A 17,561-nucleotide genomic window follows, 5' to 3' on the forward strand; every position below is an offset into this window, starting at 1 on the left:
AGTGAAATTTCTAGATCCTAATGGGTGGGTAGGAGATAGGGATCTGCGCTTAGATTGCCTTCACTTAAGCCGCAGTGGTACATACAACTTAGGAAATTTGTTTAGAAGGTTTATAGGCAGGTACATTCAGGGAAACAGAGTAGCCTAGGGAGCGGTGTTAAAGGAACAGGGAACTGGAAATTAAGTAGGGATGACATAAAACTGTTCATGCTCAACTGTAGAATTACTGTAAAGAAAGGAATAGAATTAAGTAATTTAATAGATATATACTTACCAGATATTGTAATAGGAGTTGAATCATGGCTGAGAAATGATATAATGGATGCAGAAATTTTCTCACGGAATTGGAGGGTGTATCGTAGAGATAGGATGGGAATGGTACGAGGGGAAGTATTCATTCTCGTGAAAGAAGAATTTGTAAGCTACGAAAAAGTTAAAGATGACAAGCACGAAATTCTAGGGGTAAGGCTCATTTCTAAAGATAGTAGACAACTTGATGTCTTTGGAGTGTAAAGATCAGGAAAGAGTGGCGCAGATGCTGATTCAGAATTATTTGATAAGATAATCAGCTATGTGGGAAACGATAAGGAAAAGAACGTGATTGTAGCGGGTGATGTGAATTTACCAAATGTCAATTGGGAAGGTAATGCGAACGACAGGAATCATGACCAACAAATGGCAAATAAGTTAATATGGGAAGGGCACCTGATTCAGAAAGTGATGGAACCAACTGGAGGGAAGAATATTCTGGATGTGGTGCTGGTAAAACCAGATGAGCTCTATAGAGAAACCGAAGTAATAGATGGTATTAGTGAACACGAAGCGGATTTTGTCGTAGTTAAAAATAAATGTGAAAGAAGGAAGAGATAAAAATTAGGACTATAGGCAGTACCATATGGCTGATAAAACAGGCATGAGGGAGTTTTTAATAAGTAATTATGATCGGTGGAAAACGGTAAATAAAAATGTAAACAGACTCTGGGATGGGTTTAAAGCAATTGTTGAGGAATGTGCAAATAGGTCTGTACCTTTAAAGGTGTTAAAGAATGGTAAAGATCCACTATATTATAACAGGGAAGTAAAGAGGCTAAGAAGGAGGTGCAGGCTGCAAAGAAATAGAGTTAGAAATGGCTGCGGAAGTAAGGAGAAATTGAAGGAACTTACTAGGAAATTTAATCTAGCAAAGACGTCAGCTAAGGATAACATGATGGCAAACAAAATTGGTGGCCATACTAAATTTAGTGAAAAATGGAAGAGTATGTATACGTACTTCAAGGCAGAAACAGGTTCTAAGAAGGACATTCCAGGAATCATTAATGAAAAAGGGGAGTGTGTATGCGAGGATCTTCAAAAGGCAGAAGTATTCAGTCAGCAGTATGTAAAGGTGTTTGTTACAAGGATAATGTCCAGATAGAGGAGGTGACTAATACTAAAGAAGTATTAAAATTTACCTATGACAGCAATGATATTTTCAGTAAGATACAAAAGTTGAAAACTGGAAAAGTAGCTGAAATTGGTAAGATTTCGGGGGATATAATAAAGACAATGGGTTGGGATATAGTAACATATCTGAAGTACTTGTTTGATTATTGTTTGCATGAAGAAACTTTACCAAATGAATGGAGAGTTGCTGTACTAGCCCCTGTATATAAGGGAAAGGGTGATAGACATAAAGCTGAAAATTACAGGCCAGTGAGTTTGACATGCATTGTATGTAAACTTTGGGAAAGCATTCTTTCTGATTATATAAGACATGTTTGCAAAATTAATAACTGGTTTGATAGAAGGGAGTTTGGGTTTAGGAAAGGTTATTCCACTGAAGCCCAACTTGTTGGATTCCAGCAAGATATAGCAGATATCCTGGATCAGGAGGTCAATTTTACTGTATCACGATTGATCTGGCTAGTGCATTTGATACGGTAGATCATGGGAAACTACTGGCAAAAATGAGTGCAATTGGACTTGACAAAAGTGTGATTGAATGGATGGCTCTGTCTCTAGAAAACAGAACTCAGAGGATTAGAGTAGGTGAAGCTTTATCTGTGTCTGGAAATATTAAGAGGGTAATTACTCAAGGCAGTATTATTGGACCTTTATGTTTTCTTGTATATCAATGATATGTGCAAAGAAGTGTATTCAGAGATAAGGCTTTCCGCAGATGATGTTATTCTACAGAGTAATAAATAAGTTGCAAGATTGTGAGCAACTGCAAAATGACCTCGATAATGTTGTGAGATGGACGGTAGGCAATGGTATGATGATAAACGGGGATAAATGTCAGGCTGTGAGTTTCACAAATAGGAAAAGTCCTTTCAGTTTTAATTACTGCGTTGAGGGGGTGAAAGTTCCGTTTGGGGATCATTGTAAATATCTACTTTTTCATGTAAGGAAAGATGTTCATTGGGGTAATCACATAAATACGATTGTATATAAAGGGTACAGATCTCTGCACATAGTTTTGAGAGTATTTAGGGGTTGTAGTAAGGATGTAAGGAGAGAGCTTATTTGTATCTGGTGAGACCCCAACTAGAGTATGGTTCCAGTGTATGGGACCCTTACCAGGATTACTTGATTCAAAAACTGGAAAAAATACAAAGAAAAGCAACTCGATTTGTTCTGGACAATTTCCGGCAAAAGAGTAGCGTTACAAAAATGTTGCAAAGTTTGGGCTGGGAAGAATTGGTAGAAAGGAGACGAGCTGCTCGACTAAGTGGTATGTTCCGAGCTGTCAGTGGCGAGATGTCGTGGGAGGACATCAGTAGACGAGTAAGTTTGGATGGTGTCTTTAAAAGTAGGAAAGATCACAATATTAAGATAAAGTTGGAATTCAAGAGGACAAATTGGGGCAAATATTCGTTTATAGGAAGAGGATTTAGGTATTGGAATAACTTACCAAGGGAGATGTTCAATAAAACTCCAATTTCTTTGCAATCATTTAAGAAAAGGCTAGGAAAACAACAGATAGGGAATCTGCCACCCGGGCGACTGCCCTAAATGCAGATCATTAGTGATTGATTGATTGATTGATTGATTGTTTGATTGATTGATTGATTGATTGATTGATTGATTGATTGATTGATTGATTGATTGATTGATTGATTGATTGATTGATTGATTGATTGATTGATTGATTGATTGATTGATCCAGACAAAGTGTGCCGATAATACACGTGCGAAGTTCATAGCAGCTTTTCTGTTTTATTAACTTTACGACATAATACTCGTAGAATTTCAATTAACGTTTATTAGAATGTTAGTGTTTTAATTTAACCTTGAATCGTAACTTTTCTGGGAAATGTCTTTTTCTTACGGCATACAGAACGAAGTCTAATTGACCGTATAGTCACGTTTAATTACAAATAACTTTGTTATGCTGTAAAATGTCAATAATCAACACTCTGAACAGTGAGGAATAAAAGGATAATTCAATTTCCGTTTTCTTTCTTTCTTTCTTTTCTTTCTTTCTTTCTTTCTTTCTATCTTAAAAACTGGGGAGGATGACCAGTACCTCTCCCAGAGGCCTCACCTTCTACGCTGAACCGGGGCCTTGGCGGGGGATGGGAAGATTGGAAAGGTTAGACAAGGAAGAGGGGAGGAAGTGGCCGTGGCCTTAAGTTAGGTACCATCCCGGCATTTGCCTGGAGGAGAAGTGGGATGGCTGACGTGAGAAATCGAACCCACCTCTACTCAGTTGACCTCCCGAGGCTGAGTGGACTCCGTTCCAGCCCACGTACCACTTTTCAAATTTCGTGGCAGAGCCGGGAATCGAACCCGGGCCTCCGGGGGTGGCAGCTAAACACACTAACCACTACACCAGAGAGGCGGCCTGATCATATTTATGTGGGATAGAATCGAAGAATTAATGGTTAGGGCCTACACGTTCTAGCACGAAAAACTTACCACTTAAATTTAAAAAAAACTTTGGGAAAATAACTGAATACAATTCTTCTTGAACCTTTTCAGGGAAAAAGCAAGAAGAAATAAATTTAATTAATTATTTAAAACAAAAGTATGACCAAAGGAGTGACACTTCTCTGTTTTCGAAAACAAGTTAACAATGGAAAAGCTGAACAGCTTATTAGCATCATCTCCCTTGTTATACCCATATCAGAAATTTTACTAGAAACCCGTTTATCTGTTGAAGAGCATTACGATTAGGCTATTCGTCAGACACTAAAAAATTAGAACTAGAGATAGATAGGTACACAAACGACAAGGCTGATGACGTACTCGTACTGCGGGCACGAGTTCTATCTAGCGAACAGTCCAATGAAGTTCTAGACAGTACCTGATTGTTGAAACAATCAGAAGGCCTAGGAAATTACCGCACTCTGTTGAAATGACATCGACCAACAGATGGGACAAATTCTGAGGGATTTTCTAGCAATTAATAGAAAAATTCCTTCAAAGTTAGTGCTACGGTATGTTGGGTCTGGTCTTGGCAAGCATAATTGGCAGTCATACGAATTTTAGTGAAAAATGAGAGGGTATGTATAGGTATTTTAAGGCAGAAACAGGTTCCAAGAAGGACGTTCCAGGAATAATTAATGAACAAGGGGAGTGTGTATGTGAGGATCTTCAAAAGGCAGAAGTATTCAGTCAGCAGTATGTAAAGATTGTTGGTTACAAGGATAATGTCGAGATAGAGGATGAGACTAAGGCCAAAGAAGTAAAAAAATTTACGTATGATAACAATGACATTTACGATAAGATACAAAAGTTGAAAACTAGAAAAGCGGCTGGAATTGATCAGATTTCTGGGGATATACTAAAGACAATGGGTTGGGATATAGTACCATATCTGAAGTACTTATTTGATTATTGTTTGGTCGGAGGAGCTATACCAGATGAATGGAGAGTTGCTATAGTAGCCCCTGTGTATAAAGGAAAGAGTGATAGACATAAAACTGAAAATTACAGGCCAGTAAGTTTGACATGCATTGTATGTAAGCTTTGGGAAGGCATTCTTTCTGATTATATTAGACATGTTTGTGAAATTAATAACTGGTTCGATAGAAGGCAATTCGGTTTTAGGAAAGGTTATTCCACTGAAGCTCAACTTGTAGGATTCCAGCAAGGTACAGCAGATATCTTGGATTCTGGAGGTCAAATGGACTGTATCACGATTGACCTGTCTAAAGCATTTGATAGGGTGGATCATGGGAGACTACTGGCAAAAATGAGTGCAATTGGACTAGACAAAAGAGTGACTGAATGGGTTGCTATATATCTAGAAAATAGATCTCAGAGAATTAGAGTAGGTGAAGCTTTATCTGACCCTGTAAAAATTAAGAGGGGAATTCCTCAAGGCAGTATTATCGGACCTTTAAATTTTCTTATATATATAAATTGTTACGATGTTCTGTGGACCGGCAGAGGTGAAAGGATGTGCTGGGATGAATAGGTCTCAACTTACGAAATTAAAGTTAATTTAAAATTTAAGAAAGGTTATATTTTCTTTTCAAGATCAAGAAATAACAAGTATAACAGGTACTCAGTAGCATATCAACAAATTAAGAATGTACAATTGCAGTTTATTAATGGATTTGGGCTTCGAGCCCCCAGACACGCAATCCTTGAGTAATGAGCCCAACTTTGCCTATGTACAAAGTTCAACAAAGGGGCAGAAAACCCCAACCATGCCAAGGAGCACTAGCTCCCAATTACCCAGTTAAGCCTCCTCGAGGCACACAGAAACCAAATTTAAGGAAGAGCAACCCGCTCTCAAAGTTCAAGCCTATTCAAAGGCCACACCAAACTCAACCTTCAAGCTGCCCTCCAGGCACACAAGAACAGGGGTAAAAATACCCAACCTACTGAGGCCTATTCAGTAAAGAAACAGGATAATTATATGGCCCCAAAATACCAACATGAGTGGAGGCGTAACTTGCACTCCTAATACACCTTTTTAAAACCTACTTGGCACTAGGCCGCATATGCAAGGGCTAATCCCATACTTCGGAGGTGACACGATAGGAAAACTTCATTACATTACGAAGAGAAGGGAAACTGTTATGAAAACGTAGTCACCTCAAAACAAAATGAATGGGAGCTCGAGAGGGTTAGGCACTCTCTATCTCAATGTGTAGTTAAGGAGACAGAATTTATATCAAGTGTCTTTTACATTTTAAAGGAAAGTTACATGATAAAAGTTTCGAACCTGCCCCGAGGGTTAAACTGCTGAGCTAGCAAGAAAAGAAGTTATTAAAAGGCCTTTACCTTATGGATGAACTGCTGCCCGAAGAAAGAGGCGCTTCCCGCCCCCTGCTTCATAATCACACACGGATAGATGTTACTGAAGTGGCCCGGAGACCAGAAAATCAGCAGTTTAAATACCCTCGTGGAACATTCAAGACCTTTCAAGAATCAGAACCCACACCTCCCTCAATTTTATTGGGTAGCATAAAGCAACATCTCCATATCGGAGAAGACATACGTTATTGGTCAAAATTAATTAGAGAAATTCGGGATTGGCTAAATTCAAATCAAGCGGAAAGAGAAGGGTTATACTGCCAACCCAAAAAAAACTGAAAGAAATTTAACAAAGAACAAACTTATGTCTACAAAATTTCTTCAAAAAAGATTCCTTCACTTCGCACTAGGGTGCACAATAGTAGTTCTTAAGTAGTGCCATCTAGAAGAGAATGTTCACACTTCTTACTACAGAGAAAACAAAAACGAATCGAAATAGACATAGTTCAGAACACATTACAGTAAAGACATCTTCTGGGAAACCCTAGAATTAATGTGGTTGTTAAAGTTCAGGCTTTCTCCAGTAGAGGAGTTTCAACTGGCGCATTGTTTGAATTAGCGGCGTGGAGGTGTACCGCCTGGTACATAAATGATATGAGTAAAGGAGTGGAATCGGAGGTAAGGCTTTTTGCGGATGATGTTATTCTCTATAGAGTGATAAATAAGTTACAAGATTGTGAGCAACTGCAACGTGACCTCGAAAATGTTGTGAGATGGACAGCAGGCAATGGTATGTTGATAAACGGGGTTAAAAGTCAGGTTGTGAGTTTCACAAATAGGGAAAGTCCTCTCAGTTTTAATTACTGCGTTGATGGGGTGAAAGTTCCTTTAGGGGATCATTGTAAGTATCTGGGTGTTAATATACGGAAAGATCTTCATTGGGGTAATCACATAAAGGGGATTGTAAATAAAAGGTACAGATCTCTTCACATGGTTATGAGGGTGTTTAGGGGCTGTAGTAAGGATGTAAAAGAGAGTGCATATAAGTCTCTGGTAAGACCCCAACTAGAGTATGGTTCCAGTGTATGGGACCCTCACCATGATTACCTGATTCAAGAACTGGAAAAAATCCAAAGAAAGGCAGCTCGATTTGTTCTGGGTGATTTCCGACAAAAGAGTAGCGTTACAAAAATGTTGCAATGTGTGGGTTGGGAAGAATTGAGAGAAAGAAGAAGAGCTGCTGGACTAAGTGGTATGTTTCGAGCTGTCAGTGGAGAAATGGCGTGGAATGACATTAGTAGACAAATAAGTTTGAATGGCGTTTATAAAAGTAGGAAAGATCACAATATGAAGATAAAGTTGGAATTCAAGAGGACAAACCGGGGCAAATATTCATTTATAGGAAGGGGAGTTAGGGATTGGAATAACTTACCAAGGGAGATGTTCAATAAATTTCCCATTTAGGAAAAGCCTAGGAAAGCAACAGATAGGGAATCTGCCACCTGGGCGACTGCCCTAAATGCAGATCAGTATTGATTGATTGATTGATTGTTTGATTGATTGATTGATTGATTGATTGATTGATTGATTGATTGATTGATTGATTGATTGATTGATTGATTGATTGATTGATTGGTTGATTGATTGATTACTAGGCAGGTCTCTAGACGGAAACCTCTGTTGCAGAATCTCTTCCCCACGTCTTGGGACCCTATAAACATGGTGTACGACATGGAAATTCCTGCTATCATAGCGTTAGGGAATGCCAACACATTCTTTCATTCGCTATTGAGTAGATTAAGTGACCGTGTGTTACTATATGGAATGTTTACACACAATCAGTGTGCAAAAAAAGCAGGGAAATACGTTCCTGAAGTAAGCAAGAAGGCGGACAAGAGGGTTCTCAGTCAACCAGTCACCAATTATCTGCATTTATAGCAATCGTCCATGTCCCCGATTCCCTATCAGCTGTTAAACTACTTTTTTTCTTAAATGATTCCAAAAGAAATCGCATCAAACATCTCCTTTGATAAATATTCCAATATCAATTTCCTCTTCCGACAAAATAATAGTCTACGTATTTTCTCCTCTTGAATTACAATTTTTATCTTCTGTCATGTTATGATTTACTACCTTTAAATGCTCCATTCAAGCTTATTTGTCAAAAAATGACATTCCACGTCATCTCGCCACTGAAGCCTCGGAACATACCACTTAGTCGAACAGCTTGTCTCCTTACTCCAAAATCTGTTGTTGATATCGTAATCATAGCAACAGAATAAGTAGTATAATAGGACAGTTCGGCCGCCGCCTCCGCCTCCGGGCTCCCAGATGCCTCCTACGCCACCGCCACTCAGGATGCCTTCGCAGAGGCCCCCTCCGCCACCGCCACCCGGGAGGCCTTCCCAGAGGCCCGCTCCGCCACCCGCGGGAAATTTGAATTGGTAAACAAAGCCACGTGCTTTTTGACAGCTATCATCGACAACAACGCATCGCTAACCTCATTACTGCCATCTTGACGGGCCTAAACCTCAGTGGTACCAACTTAACCTAACTAGCGCGAGATTTGAATCGGTAAACAAATCCACGTGCTTTTTGACAGCCACGTGCTTTTTGACAGGCAACAACGTATCGCTAACCTCAGTGATGCCATCTTGACGGGCCTAAACCTTAGTGCTGCCAACTTAACCTAACTAGCGCGAGATTTGAATCGGTAAACAAAGCAACGTGCAGCTGTCATCCGACATCTTTAATAAAGAGAGCGCCGTGCTGCCCTCTTCCGTCAGCTGTCATCCGCCATCATCTACAGAGCACCATGCTGCCCTCTTTAGCTAGGTACCTTTGAAATGTGGTGGCGGCAAATTCCATGTGCTATTGTTTGAAAACAAACCCATGCTCTTTTTTGACAGCTATCATCCGCCATCTTTAATCCAGAGAGCAACGTGCTGCCCTCTTTAGCTACTTTGAAATGTGGTGGCGGCAAATCAGACGTGCTCTTGTTCGGAAAAATCCGGCGTTTATTAAGTCGAACTTCGTTATTCTCAATAACTTATACAATTTATACAGCGTTACGGACTTTTAATATGCGGCGTGTATCAAATGGAATTCTGTTATTGTTAGTAACTGGTATAATTTCGGCAGTGTTACGGACTTTGAAAAATACTGCGTGTGCTGATTCGAACTCTATTATTATCAGTGCATCTCCGAACTTGATAGAATTTCTCCGTGTGTTCAGCATTGAACTGTGACTTCTCATAACTTAGATTATTTTGATAATCAGAAACTCAGTAATTATCCCAGCCGAGTGTAACTGTAAGACAAATAATCCTTGTTAAAATACAACCGAACTTCTGTAATTCAAGAAGTATTCAGCAGAAGATTACCTGGTTGTACATTTCCCCCATGCCTTTGCTGGCGAGATGTAGTGTTTACAGTGCACTATGTCTTCTGGTATGGGCTATATCAAATTTGTTGCTTTCATTGATCTGTCTCAGTCTCATCCTTCGCTTTGACAACATGAAAGTGACTGAGGTATGAGTGATGCTAGTAGTGCCATTGCTTATGCAGCCAGTGCCTGTTATGAATGTTGTGAAAATATCGCTCATATGGTCGGTTGGTGCATGCATTTCAGTGCCTTGGCAGAAAGCAACGGGAAACTACCTCACTCCTCATGTCCCTAGTACGCCTCTTCAGTGACGCCTAGGCTATTTATGACAGCTGTTGGCGGAGCTGGAGAGGGTCAAACCAGCTTCGGGCTGAATACCCAGCTGATTTAGCTTACCTTACCATGGATGATGACAAAGCTTATTAAAGGACAATTTGCTTGTCAACGCGGGTCGCATCCGGCACGGTTACAGATTATACGGTGGCTGGTGGCACGGGTCGCATCTAGCACGCCGCCGTCTAAACAGATGATGTACCGGATATCGACTACTTCAATCGCAGTCTTGGCTCACGATGAAAATGTGTGGTAACAGCGTGCAGGAAGCGGTCTACTTTTACACACGTCAGGGTGCACAAAACTTGGATGCGGGCAGTCGCAAGAAATGTTCACTTATTTGAATAGAACATAATTATTTATTTCTTCTTCTGTATCTGCTAATAAAAACTATCGTTTAGTTGGAGGTTTAAAGTAATATCTTTTCTACTGGCGCTCTTAAGGCACATAGCTGAGTCTGTAGGTTCGAATCCGCTACAAGTTGATTACGTGTACTAAACCGCGCAGCTAATTCGCTTAGTGATGTTTAAAACACAGAACGCAGTCTCTTGTCCTAACTATAGGTGTTTTGAACACACGGGGCGCTTAGCTGAGTCTGTAGGTTGTTTATCATAACACACGTACGCATACATTACCTAAGATTATTAGTACATCATTGCATTCATCAGAGACAAGTCAACTGCGTGGCTGCCTCGTCAGACAACAGCGGATGTTAGAGATTTCGCTTATGTCATCGGGTGACCTTGTATGTAGCTATCTCCTGGACCGAAAATTCTAGCACATACGACTAGCCTGAAAGCATTCCTGCTAACACAACAGTCTATTGCCTTATTACTTATATGAGTGATGTTACTTACCATCCGCTAACAAATATAGTTATTAGACTATAAATAAGGATAGCGCGCACTTCTCTTCGAATCCCGTCAAAGGCGACTAAAAGGGATTCTCAAATTAAGTATCTATCTGCCTGTCAAGAGCCGATTTTCCTCGGGGACTGCATATTTTGAGTTAAATGTTAGAGAAGGCTGCGGGTTCTACGTGTAACTCGGAGACTAGGTGTTTAGGATCCTTAATATGAGTATCTACCTGCCTGTTAAGAGACGGTTTTAGCTCGGGGACTGAATATTTTTAGCCAAATGCTAGGAAAGGCTGCGGGTTCTAGGTTTAACTCGGAGACTAGGTGATTTTAATTATCAACTTGTGTATCTACCTCCCTGTCAAGAGTCGGTTTACCTCGGGCAATGCATAATAGAGTCGGCGTTAGGAAGGGCATCCGGCCGCAAAACAAAGGTGAAACCTACATATGTGAGGGTCCGAACGAAAAACAGAGGTCTTCACGACTTTGTCTTCTGTTAGGCCTAATCGCTTCTGATTCTGGCTCGGGAACAAGGTGTTTGCTTCCGTCCGATAGTAATTACACCTTATGTTTGGCGTTAGGAAGGGCATCCAGCCGTAAAACGGAGCCCAAATCGACATTTGTAAGCGATTTCATTTTTTTTCTCCCTGCAGGAGTTTTATCTGAACCTGCAAATTTTAGACACTACTCTAAAATTATAGGTTATACGCACGCATAGCTTACCTAGGACAAAGTCGTCTGTTAGGCCTAATCGCTTCTGATTCTGGCTCGGGAACTAGTTGTTTGCTTCCGTCCGAACACAAGTCCTCTGTTACTTGCTAGGCCTCATCGCTTCTGATTCTGGCTCGGGAACTAGTTGTTTGCTTCCGTCCGAACACAAGTCCTCTGTTACTTGCTAGGCCTCATCGCTTCTGATTCTGGCTCGGGAACTAGGTGTTTGCTTCCGCCCGAACACAAGTCCTCTGTTACTTGCTAGGCCTCATCGCTTCTGATTCTGGCTCGGGAACTAGGTGTTTGCTTCCGTCCGAACACTCTCGTCCTCTATATTTACACGTGCATTAGGAATTACATGGCAAGCACAAAGTCACTGTGTCGGTGTACGCGAGCATTCCTTGCATGCCAACCAAGAGTTTGCTCTGTATCATACAGAGAAATATTCTACAAAAGATGTCATCATGTTCTTTATATTACAATTATGTTTTCTTAATTTTAATGCCGGCCCCGTAGTGTAGCGTGCCTGCCTCTTACCCGGAAGCTCGGGATTCTATTCCAGGCCAAGTGAGGGATTTTTACTTAGACCTCAGGGTTAGTTCGAGGTCTACTCAGCTTACGTAATTAGAACTAGGGAGCTATCTAGCGATACGATAGCGGCCCCGGTCCAGCAAAGCCAAGAATGACGGCAGAGAGGATCCTCGTCCTGACTGCACGACACCTCGTCATCTGCAGGCCTTCGTCACTTAGTAGGCCAAGGCCTTTACCCCGACTGGGCGTAAGAGGACAGCTGATAGCTTTATGTCTCTATCCGACAAGTGTAAACATGCATAACTAAGCCGACGCGGACTTATGCTTAAAGCTTACTTTACCATCTCTCCAAAATGCGTCGGGAAGGTATCATGGTGAGAAGGGCAGCTTGCATATTCGGAAGGGTCATGTCAAAAAGGGCAGGTGGCATAAAAACTGTACCGGCTGGCACACCTCTACGCCGCACATTTGAATTTCCCGCCTTAAAGTACTCCTCTACAGGAGAAACTCTGAACTTTAACAACTGTGTCAACTCATAAGTTTTCTGAGAAGATATCACTACCATAGACTTTGTGATTTCGAAGTTATCAAGACTGTGTGGATTTCAACGTTGTTTGTTTTCTATTGATCAAGAAGTGTGGACATTCTCTCATAGATGTCTCTACTAAAAAACTATGATCATGCACCCTGGTGCGAACTGAATGAACTTTCTTGAAGACATTTTGTATTCATAAGTTTTGTCCTTACTAAATTTCGTTCTTTCATTGATGGGTTGGCAATATTAATCTTTCTTTCCGCCAGTTTTGAACTTAGCCAATTCAGAATTTATTTAATTAATTTTTGACCAACCATGTCTTTCTTCTTCATTTTTGATGTGTAACTTTGAGCGAGCCAATAAAATCTTGCGGGTGTGTCTTAATTATTCGTGAAAGGTCTTCAAAATTTCTCCGAGGGTTTTAAAACTGCTGATTTTCACGGCTCTTCGCCACTCGTACAACATCTAACCTAGTGTATGGAAGTGTAGCACGGGGCGGGTAGCGCCTCTTCCTTCGGGCAGCAGCTCTTCACAAAGGTAACGGCCGTTTAACATCTTTATTTTCCCGCTAGGTCAGCAGTTTAACCTTCGGGCAAGGTCCGAAACCTTTTTGAAGTAACCTATCTGTCCAAAAATGTAACTTTTGCCGTTTTGATGTAAAATTCTCATATAGATTTAACTGTAAATCGGGGATAGAGAGTGCTTTACACTCTCGAGCTCCCCTTCATTTCGAATTTGAGGTGACTACGTTTTCGTAACCGTTCTTCTAGTCTTTCTTAATGTGTTAAATTTATTCTGTATATGAGTCACCTCCATAGTTTGGGAATAGCCCCTGCTTCATCGGCCGTGTGCCTCTTAGGTTTTAAAAAGGTTTCATTTAAGAGTGCGAGTACTCGCCTACATTCATCTTTGTGTTTTGGGCCATTTACTTAACCTATTATTTTTCGACTAAGGCCCAGTAGGTTGGGTACAAGATACCCCTGTTTCTTTGTAAGTGTGCCTTGAGGGCAGTTAATAGTAAAGTCCGTTGTGGCCTTTGGTAGGCTTGAAGAATTGAGGGGGGTCAGCTCTTTCTTGTATTTGGATATGTGCCTCTACGAGGCCTGACAGTGCTAGGTGGGAGCAAGTACTCCAGGTTATTAGGGGTTTTCTGCCCTTTGATAAATATGTGGTTGTGAGCTGAGAGCTCAGAGATTGTAAAAGGTGGGGCTCGTGGCCCAGATTGTTAAAATATCTCTAAATCTTGGCTTTCCTGGTATTGTACCTGATTTGACTTGTTGTTACTTGTTAAAATCTGAAGTTTTATGTGAAAATTGTTTTGCTATTTTGAAAAATATAACCTTTAATGCAATTTTAATCAATATCTCTGCTTTGTAGTTAGACCAACTACAGCCCGCACCTTCTTTCACCTCTGCGTTCCACGGGTAACCCCGTAATAAAAACTATAACGGAACGATAGTGTTAAGAAGGGCAGCTTGCATTAAAACTATGCCAGGAAGGATCGCGTCGAGAAGGGTAGCTTGCAAAAATCTATGTCCGGAAGGATCACGTTGAGATGGGTAGCTTGCATAAAAATTTTGTCAGGAAGGATCGCGTCGAGAAGGGTAGCTTGCATAAAGATCGTATCGAGAAGGGCAACCTGCAGAAAAACTATGTCGGGGAAGGGACTATGTCGAGAAGGGCAGCTTGCTTTGAACTGTAGTCTGTAAGACACATGAGAGATAGAAACGGGAAGGGCTATGACCTCGTTCAAAAATTATTACGCAGCGTGGCTAAGTTCCGTTGTAATCATTCAAATTCTGCGCTCCTAACATAGCTAAGATGGTAGCAGTATGGTTTAACTCTGTTAAGATTGAAGCACTCAGGTTAGCCACGTTGAAAACAAGTGCACGTGGTTCGGACCTGTCAAAACGCACGTGGATTTTAAATTGCGCGCCCACTTAGATGCTTAATATGGCAGAAGAAATGTTTGGGTCTGTTAAGATGGCAGCACTACGGTTAGCCACGTTCACTTGTTTAAGATCCACGTAGTTAAAGACGGCACCTGTCATCAACAGATGTCAAAAAGTACGTGGATTTTAAATTGCGCACCCCTATGTGCATAAGGTTGTAGCAATTGAGGTTTAGCCCCGTCAAGATGAGAGCACTGAGAGCGATGCTCTGTTGTTTAAAATTCCGCGCCCTAGTGGTTAAAGATAGCAGCTGTCATCATGATAGATGTCAAAAAGCACGTGGATTATTTAATTCCGCGCCCACGTGGATAAGATAGTATCAATCAATCAATCAATCAATCAATCAATCACTCAATCAATCAATCAATCAATCAATCAATCAATCAATCAATCAATCAATCAATCAATCAATCAATCAATCAATCAACCAATCAATCAATCAATCAATCAATCAATCAATCAATCAATCAATCAATCAATCAATCAATCAATCAATCAATCAATCAATCAATCAATCAATCAATCAATCAATCAATCAATCAATCAATCAATCAGTCAATCACTACTGATCTGCATTTAGGGCAGTCACCCAGGTGGCAGATTCCCTATCTGTTGTTCTCCTAGACTTTTCTTAAATGATCGCGAAGAAAGTGGAAATTTATTGTACATCTCCCTTGGTAAGTTATTCCAATTCCTTTATCGAATATTTGCCCCAATTTGTCCTCTTTAATTCCAACTTTATCTTCACAATATGTCTTTTAAAGACACCATCCAAACTTATTCGTCTACTGATATCCTCCTACGCCATCTCTCCACTGACAGCTCGGAACATACCACTTAATCGAGCAGCTTGTCTCCGTTCTCCAAAGTCTTCCCAGCTCAAACTTTGCAGCATTTTTGTAACGCTACTCTTTTGTCGGAAATCACCCAGAACAAATCGGGCTGCTTTACTTTGGATTTTTTTCCAGGTCTTGAATCAAGTAATCCTGGTGAGGATCCCATACACTGAAACCATTCTCTTGTCGGTGTCTTACCAGAGACTTCAATCAATCAATCAATCAATCAATCAATCAATCAATCAATCAATCAATCAATCAATCAATCAATCAATCAATCAATCAATCAATCAATCAATAAATCAATCAATCAATCAATCAATCAATCAATCAATCAATCAATCAATACTGATCTGCATTTAGGTCAGTCGCCCAGGTGACAGTTTCCCTATCTGTCGCTTTCCTAGCCTTTTCCGAAATGATTTCAAAGAAATTGGAAATTTATTGAACATCTCCCTTGGTAAGTTATTCCAATCCCTAACTCCCCTTCCTATAAATGAATATTTGCCCCAGTTTGTCCTCTTGAATTCCAACTTTATCTTCATATTGTGATCTTTCCTACTTTTATAAACGCAATTCAAACTTATTCGTCTACTAATGTCATTCCACGCCATCTCTCCGCTGACAGCTCGGAACATACCACTTAGTCGAGCAGCTCTTCTTCTTTCTTTCAATTCTTCCCAACCCAAACATTGCAACATTTTTGTAACGCTACTCTTTTGTCGGAAATCACTCAGAACAAATCGAGCTGCTTTTCTTTGGATTTTTTCCAGTTCTTGAATCAGGTAATCCTGGTGAGGGTCCCATGCACTGGAACCATACTCTAGTTGGGGTCTTACCAGAGACTTATATGCCCTCTCCTTTACATCCCTACTACAACCCGTGAACACCCTCATAACCATGTGCAGAGATCGGTACCCTTTATTTACAATCCCATTTATGTGATTACCCCAATGAAGATCTTTCCTTATATTAACACCTAGATACTTACAATGATCCCCAAAAGGAACTTTCACCCCATCAACGCAGTAATTAAAACTGAGAGGACTTTTCCTATTTGTGAAACTTACAACCGGACTTTTAACCACGTTTATCAACATACCATTGCCTGCTGTCAATCTCACAACATTTTCGAGGTCACGTTGCAGTTGCTCACAATCTTGTAACTTATTTATCACTCTGTAGAGAATAACATCATCCGCAAAAAGCCTTACCTCCGATTCCACTCCTTTACTTATATCATTTATATATATAAGAAAACATAAAGGTCCGATAACACTGCCCTGAGGAACTCCCCTCTCAACTATTACAGGGTCAGACAAAACTTCACCTACTCTAACTCTCTGAGATCTATTTTCTAGAAAAATAACAACGCATTCAGTCACTCTTTTGTCTAGTCCAATTGCACTCATTTTTGCCAGTAGTCTCCCATGATCCACAGTATCAAATGCTTTAGACAGGTCAATCGCGATACAGTCCATTTGACCTCCAGAATCCAAGATATCTGCTATATCTTGCTGGAATCCTACAAGTTGAGCTTCAGTGGAATAATCTTTCCTAAAACCGAATTGCCTTCTATAGAACCAGTTATTAATTTCACAAACATGTCTAATATAATCAGAAAGAATGCCTTCCCAAAGCTTACATACAATGCATGTCTAACTTACTGGTCTGTAATTTTCAGCTTTATGTCTATCACCCTTTCCTTTATACACAGGGGCTACTATAGCAACTCTCAATTCATCTGGTATAGCTCCTCCGACCAAACAATAATCAAATAAGTACTTCAGATATGGTACTATATCCCAACCCATTGTCTTTAGTATATCCCCAGAAATCTGATCAATTCCAGCCGCTTTTCTAGTTTTCAACTTTTGTATCTTATTATAAACTAGCAAATGTACCCGTGCTTCGCTACGGTATTCTACATTGTATTCGAATAACGAAGTAAATAGTGTACATGCAGTAAATTAGATTGTTTTAAAATTGCATGTCTCTTAGCGTTATCCGAGAAAGAGCATGGGGAGGTCCCCGTACGTTGTTTCCAATGTAAAGTGTTTGTTACGGATTTGTGATATAACGGCAGGTTCACTTGCCTACTGCTATTCACAATCGAGTTGGGAAGTTAACACTATAATTGCAGGCCCCATTGCCTACTACGCGGACAGAATCGATTTGGGGAGTTTTCGTTAAAATGGCAGCCCCCTTTCCTACTTCCAGACAGATTACA

The sequence above is a fragment of the Anabrus simplex genome, chromosome 4 (assembly GCF_040414725.1).
Source record: "Anabrus simplex isolate iqAnaSimp1 chromosome 4, ASM4041472v1, whole genome shotgun sequence".
In the NCBI taxonomy this organism is placed as follows: domain Eukaryota; kingdom Metazoa; phylum Arthropoda; class Insecta; order Orthoptera; family Tettigoniidae; genus Anabrus; species Anabrus simplex.